Here is an 11,154-nt window from a genome sequence, read left to right as displayed (position 1 = left end):
CCCTTGGCCCATCCTGGCACCGTCCCAGAACACCGGCAAGTGCAGGGAACCCCTGCCACTACGCAGCGCGCTGGGTCTGGACAGGGAGACGGAACGCTTATCCTGGGGGCACGCGTCTGGGAGGCGGCTCTGGGGCAGACACACGGAGAGAGTCCTCACCCGGGGCACACCGGCCTGTTCCACGCTCCGGCCGTGCGCCACCGTCCACGCCACCGTCCACGCCACAGTGCAGCCCATGACCCGATCAGCAGCCACACACCCAGGGGCTGCTCTGTCACTCTGTCCCACTGAGCAGGTGGGCGACGGCTCCAGCCCCGAAGGGAGATCGCAAACACGGCAGGGACGGGCGGGAGGCCGGTACGTCGCTGGACTCTGGACACCAGGAAACCGTGATGCGTAGTGATGGTGGCCCCTGTGCATGCTGAGGGGTCAGCCTGGGCCCCCCCAAGCCCCCAGGGCCCAGACACCCCTCCTCTCTGCCCCAGGGCCCCGCCCCACCAGGCCTGACCAAGGCTCGGCGCGTGCAGGGCCAGACCCCCTCCCCGAGTCCGCCCAGCCTCTGCCTGAAGACTCCCAGGGTCTGTATCCCCCCTCCTTGTTCAAGTGACCCAGATTTCATGGTAGATTAAAAAAAAAAAAAAAAAAGGCTCTGGAACGTTGAGGAAGAAGCGTCGGGAATGCCCAGTTCTAAAATGAGACCGTAGTCGGCGGGTTTCACTTTGTGAGCCTCTGTGCCGCAGGCCCAGCCAGCCAGCCGCGCCCCCCGTGCCACTTCTGACCTCCAATCACGTTCTTCAGACTGTGGCACGTGCCCCCAGCCCCCAAACTACCACAGCTGAGGGGGCTCCCAGGACACTCCCCACCCTCCAGGTGGACCGTTCCCAGGGGGTGGCCCCATGTCCCTGCCCCAAGCCCCCACCTTCGGCGTCCTCCTCACCGTAACTCCTCCTGCCGTCCCCCCCGCCAGCACCTCAGGTCCCCGCACGGGTGGGCTGTGTGAGGTGTCCTCTGGGTCCTGGAACAGCCCCTGAACCAAATATTCCTGGCCCACACCTGCAGGGCACCCACGGGCTCAGAACCTCAGGCGCCCGGCCTGCCATGCCCGAGGGCACATCAAGGGCTCGCCAGACAGGTCCCCCTCTCAACACCATGGGACGCACGGTGCCTCCCTGTGGCCAAGCCAGCACGGCCGCCCTGCCAGTGGCCCGGGCTCTGGGCCGTGTCCTAGTCCCCTTCCACGAGGCACTAATGCAGGCTGACTCATCGGACTGCGGCCGGCTGGCGACCGACCGCTGCAAAGACAAAGGGCCGCACGGCGGGGCGGACGATGGCGCGTGGCCCCCACCTGGCCCAGGGGACGCCCTCTGTGCTTCCAGACACGGGTTCCCATCTCTGTGGCAGGGCAGGGGCTTCAAGAAGCAGTGAGCAGGGCCAGCTGTTTCAGTGGACACCCAGGCCGCATATATGCCAGGCGCCCCCATCTAGAGGGAACAGCCGGGGCTCTCTGCCCCCCAACCCTGTGCCAGGTCCCTGACCCCACCGCCTACTCATGGCCACCCCAGCACCCGGAGGCACCCCTCCCCCAGGGGACTGTCCAGATTGTCCTCGGCCGCAGCAGGGCCCGGGTCTCACCTACCTGCCCCCGCCACACAGCCAAGCACTGCCCTGGCACCCCGAACAAGGCCCTGGGAAGCTAGGGGTCCTGTGCCTGAAAGGCAGGGAGCAGCACTGTCCTCACCCATGAAGCGAGGGCTGGGCTCTTGGGGTCGTGGGAGCCCACCCCAAAACGGAGGCAACCTCTTCTCTGGCCACCCCGTGGGCAGGGCCACTCTGTGGCTTCTCAGATGACAATGTGCCAAGGCCCCCCAGAACCCCCACTGCCCCAGAACGGGTCCCCAGCTGGGAACCCGGCCCCGATACCGTCAGCCCCGGCACCACTGTGGCCGTGGGACCTAACTGTACCCCCGGGGATGCACGAGAGCCCCTGAGAACACGGGGTGGGGGGGGACCCTGGCTGAGTGGGGACCTCAGACTCTCGGAGAGTCTCCCTTGTCCTGTGGGGAGAGGCCCGAGCAGCGGAAAGGATGGTCCAGGGCATGTGCTCGACACCACGGATGACACTCCCTGGGGGAAGCCCCCCCAGGAGCCCCCGAGGACTGGAACACACAGCCACGGCCACTCCCTGCCCATCCTCACGGTGGGGCCCACAGCAGGAGGGACACCCCAGGCCGGGAGCCCATGCCTGCCTCGCTGCCTCAGACGTCAGGAACACATATTCCGTCCACCCCAAATCGCTCAGAATGACTGATTTCATGGTTGGGTTTCCCTCTTCCTGGGTGGCTCCTTGTTGCAGAGCCTGACGCAGCACAGATGACTGTGATTCATCCTAAAAAGGACTCCCTCCCACTAAGACGTCCCTCACCTCCAGAATCTCCCCCCAGGGGGACCGCAGAAGGCAAGCCCGGTGGGGGGGGGGGAGGTGCCCTGGGGACCACGAGGGAGGAGGGGTCCAGGTGCCCCCAGGTTCTGATGGCTGTGGAAGCCCTGGGCAGCCCTGGGCTGCAGACACATCACCCCAACATCTGCCTGCATCTTCCCAGGACCTCAGTCTTGGTTCTGAGGACACAGCCATTGCCCCGGGGCTCCCCCCTCTCCAGATTCACCTCAACCGCAAAAGCCCGACTTGCACACATATCCACGTTCCGAGCTTCCCCGGAGACGTGAGTTTGGGGGAAGCTATTCAAGCCAGCACGGCGGCTCACACGTGCCAGCTAGTGTGGACGCTGCTCACACGTGCCAGCTAGTGTGGACGCTGCGCCCGCCCTCTGCCCACCGTAAGCACACACCCTGCTTGCCCGACTCGAGCACCTGCCCCGGTGCACAGGAGGGGTGCCTCCTCGCCTCGCCCCAACACCGCTGCCCTCGTGTTTGTTTCCCTTCACCCCCTTCACTGTCTCCCTGGGGCCAGCGAGGACCCGTCCCCAGGCCGGAATCAAGGGCAGAGGCCAAAACGCACACACGGCCTGAGGGATGTGCACGCACCCCTTTTACCAACACAGGGATCGCCGTAACCGAGTGGAAAAGGTCAGCTGAAGGCTGGCCACTTGGGCTGCCCCAGAGGCAGTAGGGGTTCAAAGGTCGCCCCCGGGGCACTGAGTGGGTGGGGTGGGTGGTGGCCTCGGGCGTGGGTCCAGCAACATTCGCCATGTGGTTCCACGTCTCCATTCCACGCCCAGCGTCGGAGAGCCTGGGGCGGGGGGAGGGGGGGGGGGGGGGGGGGGGGCTCACTCCTACAGCCACCGCCTGGAGGGTCAGGGGCTGGAGGGGCTGGTCCCTCTGGGCCGGCTTGTCGGGCATCCTCCCGGGGGACGTGCCGTACTCGGCCAGTGGTCCAGACGATGGTCTCAGGGTGGTGGCCCAAGTGGCCCCCGCCTCTGATACAATGGTGGGGCCTGGCATCAGAGAGAAGCCCACCCCATGCCCCAGGCTCAGAGGCCACCTCCTCCTGGCTGCCTTGGACTCCAAGGACCCGAATCCCGTCCACCCCACTGGCTCTGCTGCCTACTGGGAAACACCCCCGCCTCTCCCTCCTCCGTTAGCGTGTCCCAGACTGCACACCCCGTGTGCAGACGGGGGACGGGATGGAGAGCAAGTCCAGGGTCTTCGAGGCCCTCTCGCCGGCCAGCCGGAGACTGGACTGGGCCCTTCAGCACCCGATCCGGGGCCCCCAGTGAACCCCACATTATCAATGACCAACAAGGACGATCAGATGTGACACAAGGGGAAACCAAAGAAAGCATGGGGCCACCACCACCTGCACGAAGGAACCATTAACCCCCTTCCTTGGCGGCCAGGGAGAGCCAAGGAATCCTAGAAGGCCCTGGGGCCTTCCTCCAGTGGGGGGACACTGGCTTCAGGCCTGCCCCCTGCAGAGATGCTGTCCCCCCGCCCTTGCGGCCCCCAGGCCAAAGAGGAGCAGAGACACAGGGCTCCTGCCGAAGACCACTGAGGTCCGGTCCAGAGAACAGATGCTGAGCCCTGTCCACCCCGATGTCCCCACTGTGCCCGTACTCTGACTTCCCCTGGACGTCAGCCTCAGCAGGGGGGGAGGGCAAACAGAGTCCAGAACAGAGAGGACAGCGTGACCACACCGGCTTGCTGCCCCTGGCCCGGCGCGTCTTTGTGCCAAGGCCAGGGTCAGGCTCTACTGTGTTCCAGCAGGACGGGCCGTGCGCCCACCGAGGAGAACCAGCATGCGCGTGCGTGCCCACACAGGCAGGTGCATCGGGAACGTCCACTCCCTCCCTGGCCTAAGCCATCCAGACGGACGAAGCTGCGGCCTGGCCTGGGTCCATCCGACACGCGTGAGCAGCCAGGCCTGGAGACCACCAGCCGCACCCAAACCTGAGGAGCCCGGGCAGGGGGTTCTGCGGTCCCCTTTCTGCCCTCAGCTTTGGCGAAGAAAGGCCGTGGTGGAGGCCGGGGACTGGGGAGGTCTGCTCTGGGACACGGACCTGGTCCTCACACGCGTTGCAGGCAAGGAAAGGGGCTCGTCCAGGGCCGACACCCCCCAAGAGCCAGGAGCGGCCCCCAGCCAGAGACGCAGGCGGCTCACAACACAGAGCTTCCTGCTGCTGGCGAGGACACAGGCGGCCCCCCCTCCTCCGCCCCCCCTCCCCCCGCACGCTCTGACTTCGCACACTCATCAGCTGCCCCGCTGATCACAACCCGGGGCCCTGCCAGCCCGTTCCCGCGGCAGACGAGGGCGAGGGCTCGGCGGCCCGACTCAGGGAAGCACACCCCCACCTCCCCCGCAAGGCGTGCGTCTGCTCCGTGCGGCCCCGCCCCGGGCAGAACGAGCTGCTACTCACTCGGGGAAGACAGCGCGGCAGAGTGGCCCCCATCTGTCACCCGCGGCAGGCACGGCGCTCTGGGGATGGTGCCCAGACCCGCTGCCAGCTCTCGAGGGCCAGGCTGTCTTCCCCGGCACCCCATCCTGTCTGGGAATCCAAGGCTCCGGATCACCGCGTGGGGCCTTCGCCTGACTGCACTCCCCAGGTCCACTTGCCGGGGAGTCGACCTGGGCCCGCACAACTCCTGGGTGTCGCCGCGGTGTCAGAATTAACCACCGAGGGAGGAAGGGGGTATCTGGCTCCTCTGAGGCTCCCCCCCACCCCCGCCCGCTCAAATACCCACTCTCAAGCAGAAAGAAAAAGGACCTTCCTAACTGGGCCTCCCAGGCTGTGCCGCCCCCTTCCAGGGCGGGCTCTGGACACAAACAGGACACCACGTTGGACGCCCCGACCTTCACTGCTTGGGGCCCAGCCTGGCTGCCCTGAATCCACCCCTGGGATGCCAGACAGGCTGGCCCATCCCCCGCACTCCTTCACATCCTCACTCTGCACTCGGGAGTCCTGCCAGCAACCCCGGGAGGCCGCTGTCTGGCCTGCCGCACCACCGGCAGGCGCGGGGAGCGACCCTGGACCACCCCGAGGGCTCCACCATGCCAGGGAGGGCGCCCAAAGCCTCCCTCGGCCAGACCAGATTTGGGGGGTCCGAACGCGACACCCACACAGTCCAAGGGCTCGGTCTGGGTGCTGGTGCCAGCTACGCCCTCACCTCAGTCCCGCCTCCAGGCCTCTGCCCCCAGGGCGCTCTGTACCTGCTCTTCTCTCCCTACCTCACCACCATTTCCCCCAGCCCGGTCTCCACACTGCCCCGACCTTGAGAAATAAGCCCCAAGGCCAGCTGGAGGCAGAGCCGTTCCCTGAGACCCAGGCCAGCCCACCATCCTGCCTGCCATGCCCCCAAGGCTTTCCTAGCCTTGGCCTCCTGCCTCTCCTTACCTGGGCCTCCTCGCAAACCCCCAACGGCTCCAAGCTTCACGGATACGTTCCACCTGCCTCAGGACCTTTGCTTGTGCCATTTGCTCCCCAGCCAAGGACGTTCCTGTCCACGTCCTCCCACCCAAGTCCCTGTCCACTAAGCTTCTAGCGCGCCCCTGACCCCCAGGCCCCAACAGCCTCCACCTGGCCCACCCACCCCAACGCCTTCACTGAGATCAGTCCAGCCACACTCAGCTGCAGAATGGCTAATGGCCACACCTGGTCTCACCGTGACACACGCACCCAGCACTGACTCTGTGCTTCCTGGCCTCCGCCAACGAATCAGGCCACCAGTGAGCTCAACCAACACCAAATGCTGCCCTAGCTCAAAACCCCGTCAGGGCTGAGGTGCGGGCCCTGGACAAGCCTGAAGTCTAGGCCACTGCAGAGAAAACAAGCTCTCGGCCGAATCCCTTTCTGGGCAGTCCCAGGGCACCAAAAGCAATGGGGACACGGCCTGGTCCCTCGAAGGCGGACAAAACTCAACTCACACTAATTCTCCTTCCGAGGCCTGCCCCCCCTCAAAGGCTGCTTTCCTGTGGGAACCAGAAACCCATAAAAGCCTTCCTTTTCTTTCTCTACCACCAGCTCCTACCCATCCACACAGCCCAAGCCAACCTCACTTCCTCCAAGAAGCCCTCCTTAGCAACCCACAGAACCCAGGGAGGTGACACCTTACGGCCCAACTCTCACTTAGGAGAAACGGGAGCTCAGGTCAGTGTTCAGAGCCCTCCCCCTCAAACCCTCCAGGAGCAGCCACACTAAGAACATGACACCCCCAGCCCTGCCTCTGACGAGTACTCCGAGATCCGCCTCTCCACCGCTGCCCTCTCAGGTCTCGGGGACAACACCACCTCCCCGTGAAGCCCCCACCACGATACCCCTGTCTCAGCTGGGGGAGGGCAGGTGTCTCTGCCTCTGATCCCCTCCGCCCAGCCCCAGAGAGATGCTCGGGGTGAACGTATGCCCTCGGGACCTCCTTCTTCACGAGCCGTGAGCTTCAGCCTCAGGGCCGCAGGGACCTGGCCTGCAGGCTGGTGACCGTGGGCCTGGGGCAGATACGCTACACCCCGGCCGGCCCAGAGGGGCGAGGCCCTCACACTGCGCACACCATTTCTGTTTGTGTCCCCTAATTCTACCCGGGCCAGGATGGCCTTCCCATCTGCCCCCCCCCCAGGGGGGTTTAGTGCCTGCCCGAGAGCCCCTCCCGGCCTCTGGGAAGATGCCCGTTCCCCTGGAAGGGCCGGCCTAGGGACACCAAGTCCAGGGAAACAGACACACTGGTGCCAGACGAGGGCCCGAATCCAGGAACAACGCGCTGGGATGAGAAGGAGCTCGGAAGAGGCACCCCAGGCCTGCATCCCCAGAGCACACGCAGGAAGCCCCGTGTGTGCGTAAGACAAAGTGCTCAGGGGATCACAGCCACAAGCTCAGGAAGGTGCACCTGTCCTGTTCCCGTCAGGTTGGTGGGGACACAGCGGGCTGCGGGACGGAGGGGGGGCTGCCCCGCGTCAACGCCCCAAGTGTCCTGGCCAGGACACCCACACCCACCATAAGCCCCAGGCACGGGTGGCGGTTTAACAGCCGGAAGCACGGGGTTCACCAGACACCTTCAAAACGCTGGACTTGTCCGGCCTCACGCCCCTGCCAAACGCTGGGACCTGTGAGTCACACAGGGCTCACCCAGCTCTGCCCTCCAGCAGCCGTGTGACCTTGACGCGTCCCTCTGGCTTCTCCGAGCTCTGTGCCGAGGTGTGTTCGGCCCCCGGCCCCTGGAGGTGCACGCCACCCCTGAGCCCCCAAGTGCCTCCTCGACCACAGCCTAGTCCCTCGACACCTTTGCCGGGCTGCAGCTGGCCTCCCCGGGGGCCCCCTTCCCAACCGGTAAGCGTCCCAGGAGGCCCCGCCCGGCCTGGGTGCTGGGACCGCAGCAGCTGCGTCGCACGTCGCAGGCGCCTCGGAGTCAGGAACCCTGGGGGAGCCCGGGGAAGAACATAACCCAGCCACGCGGGCTACAACACACAGATCCCACCCACCTCCCTCTATAAATAAACCTGTGTAGGAGAGACAGCACTTGCCCCAAAAGTTCCAGCACGGTTATATTTTCGAAAAGCAAAGTAAATCAATGAGGGCACGGGCTGCCCCTGCAGGCTCCCTCGCTCTGCGCGTCGGAGGCCCCCTTAAGGCAAAAACAGATCAGGCGCGGTCATTTGCGCCGGGGTCATCCACTTAGTGCTCCCAAAAGGTCGGGGGGCTTAAGGAAAGCCCCTTCCTGCATTCCACTCGCTGACGGGATCCGGGCTCGGCCCGGGCTCCACGGACGTCAGCTGGGATTCTGCCAGCGTCTGGAAAGCAAGAAGCTGCTGCACGGAGTGTGGGTTCCCAGAGCAAACCCAATTACCCCATTTCCCTTTGACTTTGTCCTCTGCAGCGTGAGAGGCTCCCCAGGATGGGGAGGGAAGCAGCCGGAGGCGGCGGAAGTGCCCCGTGGCTACAGGACGCCCACTGTCCGGCCAGGGCCGGCCCTGCTGACCCAGGGAATCTCAAGTGCTCTGAGCAGCCGTGCTGAGGCCCCGCAGACCCTTGGAGAGAACCGAGCCCCCCCGTCCAAGCGCGCCAGCTTATTCTGAGTGCCCCCCAGGGCTGACGCACGCCCCCAAGACGCGGCCCTGTATCTGCTGGAGGTCAGCGGCCGTCCCCCTGAGACCAAAGGCCGTGACGTGCCCACCCCGCATGACAGATGCAGAATTTGCACAGAGGTAAAATGATCCCAGGATCTGAGCCCCTGACGCCCCCCCCACAGTTGGAGGAGACAGTGAGCTCCCCCGGCTGACAAACCCTCCCCCTCCAGCGTGGTCACGGGGAGCACACACACAAGGACACTAACCCAGCCCTGCCAGTCCCAGCCCCCACGGCCCTCTGGGCTGCAGTCCACCTGCGCACGGCTCCCCACCGCACCTTCCCTGCGCCCAATAACACAAACAACTTTGTCAGACGCCCTCAGGGACACAGCCTGCCTTGAAGGCCCGGGACACCCAGCACCCCCGGGGTCAGCCTCCAGAGAACACCGCAGCCAGGCACGGGGGCTGTCAGAAGAGACAAAGTGCAGGCCTCGCAGACTCTTTCCCTAGCTGGTCTCTGCACGAGCTTGGAAAAGCCGGTCCCGTCCCAAACCAGGGCCTCGGGGCACAACCCGCCACCACACCCACCACTCCCGGCAAAGTGAGGTGACCCGGCCATCTCCAGGTCAGAGTCCCAGAGAGAAGGCCAGGCCGGCTGCTGTGCGGGAAGACAAGCCTGATGTCTGGGGGGGGGTGCCCCCCGAAGGCCATCATGGGTGCAGGACACAGGCAGGCTCTGAAGCCTGCCGCCATGCCTGAGGCCGGCCCTGGGCCTTGGGACCATGATGACCTTCTTGACAACCAGAAGGTAAACTGGACTCAGCCGATGTTTAGATTTCGGAAAAGAGGAGCATGGGTTTTATTACTTTTCTTCCGTACAGATTCTTCTTTCACGTTTAATATTTACACAGTTAAACACACAAGGTAGAAAAAATATACACACACTGCTCATTTTCACCTCGGTCTCCATTCTGACAGGGAAAGTTTACAGGCTGGTCCCCACCTCCGTCAGCCTCCTGGCCTCGGCCCTGTCCCCCACTCCACGGACCCTGTCTGCCCAGTGTCTCCCTGTGGAAGGGCAGGAAGGCAGGGCGCCCACAGCCCGGCCACCTGGAAACCACTTCCCACCAGTAAGAGCCAACGTTCAGGATGGACAGGACCCCACTGAGACAGTCCCCAAAGGTCACCTGCTGGGGGGCCACCAGACCAGCTATCTGCATCCCAGAAGTGCCGACCCAACGCCAGTCTAGAACCTTCTCTGCCACTCTGGCCAAGAACAGAAAAGGGGCCCCTTCCCAGGGAAAGCACTAGAAGAAGGGACTCCACAGTGCAGAGCCAGCTGCGTCCCTGCCCCCCACCCCCAGCTGCGCATGACTTAAATCAGCCCCAGCACCGAGTTCAGCCTGGAGAGGCGAGTTCACAACCAACGTCACGGCATCTCTCCCTGGAAAAGGGCCGGCCGCCGCGCACCGCCTCCGGCCCCACCGGTCGATCTCCCGCGACGCTCGCTCGGAGGCGCAAAGCACAGGCTGGAAACTTTGCTCCCCTTACTCTACTTCCTTCCGGCCTCCCCCTCCCCTTCCCCGACAAGGGTCCCGCCTCTGATAGACATTCTGTCGGCCCCGGGGGCGGCCTTCCCCTCCTGGCCGCCACCCACGGGAGCCCTGGGAGTTCCGACTTCCCGCCCCGCCGACCCCTCTCCTCTCCAAGTCCGTGATGGCCTCGCCGCTTCTCTCCCACCCTCTCCCATCCCGGACGGACTCTGGACCCGGGACACTCCATTCGGGCACGCGGGGACGCCCCTGGTGCCCCCACTCCCGTGCCCTACGCTGCCCGTGCGCCCAGCCCGCTCCGGCCTCGCAGGGGCCACACAGAGGAGGTCCCGCGCTCCGGACCCCACGCCTTGCAGCCCGGCTGCCCTGGAAGGATATGGGTTACAAACCAGCCGGAGACACCAGCTGCGCGGCCGCGTGGTCTGCCCGAGGCAGAAGAAGACGGTGGCCGCCAGCGCCGGGTACGGGACGGGCTGCTCCTCGTCGGCGCCCAGCTCCGCGCCGCGCTCGGCCGCCGGGCTCTCGGGGGGCGACGCGCCGGCCCCGGACCCCGGCTCCGCCTCCCGCCCCGGCGCCCCGGGGCTCGCCGGGGACGCCCCTGTCGCTACCGCCGAGCCCGCGGCCGGAGCGCCCAGGGGCACTCGGACCTCGTCGGCCGCCTGCGCGCCCTCGGTCATGGTGGCAACGGGCAGCACCTGCGGGGTGACAGGCGGTGACCGCGACCCGGGAACGACACTCCTCGCCCGCCTGGGGAACGGCGGAGCTGCGGGAACAGCCGCGGTCGCCGGCATGTCTTTGTCTTCCCTTATTAGAGACAAATGCGCCCCCCGCCCCCGCCCGCCCCCTCCCTCCGGCGAGGGCTGGGCCGCCCCTCCCCCATCGCCGGGGCGGGGGGCCCCAGGGGCGCCCTCGCCGGCTCCGCTAAGTTGAAGAGGGTCCCGCCGCGCAGTGGGGCGCGCGTCCCCCGCCGTGTCTCACCTCGCTCCGGCGGCCGGCGGCGTCCCCGCGGGCATCGCCCGGGCGGCGCGGTCACCGCGGACCCGGCACGGCGCTCGGCCCCGGCTGGAGCGCGCCGCCCCCGGCCCGCGCCCCCGG

The sequence above is a fragment of the Panthera uncia genome, chromosome E3 (genome assembly GCF_023721935.1).
Source record: "Panthera uncia isolate 11264 chromosome E3, Puncia_PCG_1.0, whole genome shotgun sequence".
NCBI lineage: Eukaryota > Metazoa > Chordata > Mammalia > Carnivora > Felidae > Panthera > Panthera uncia.
Note: the sequence above shows the minus strand (reverse complement) of the source record.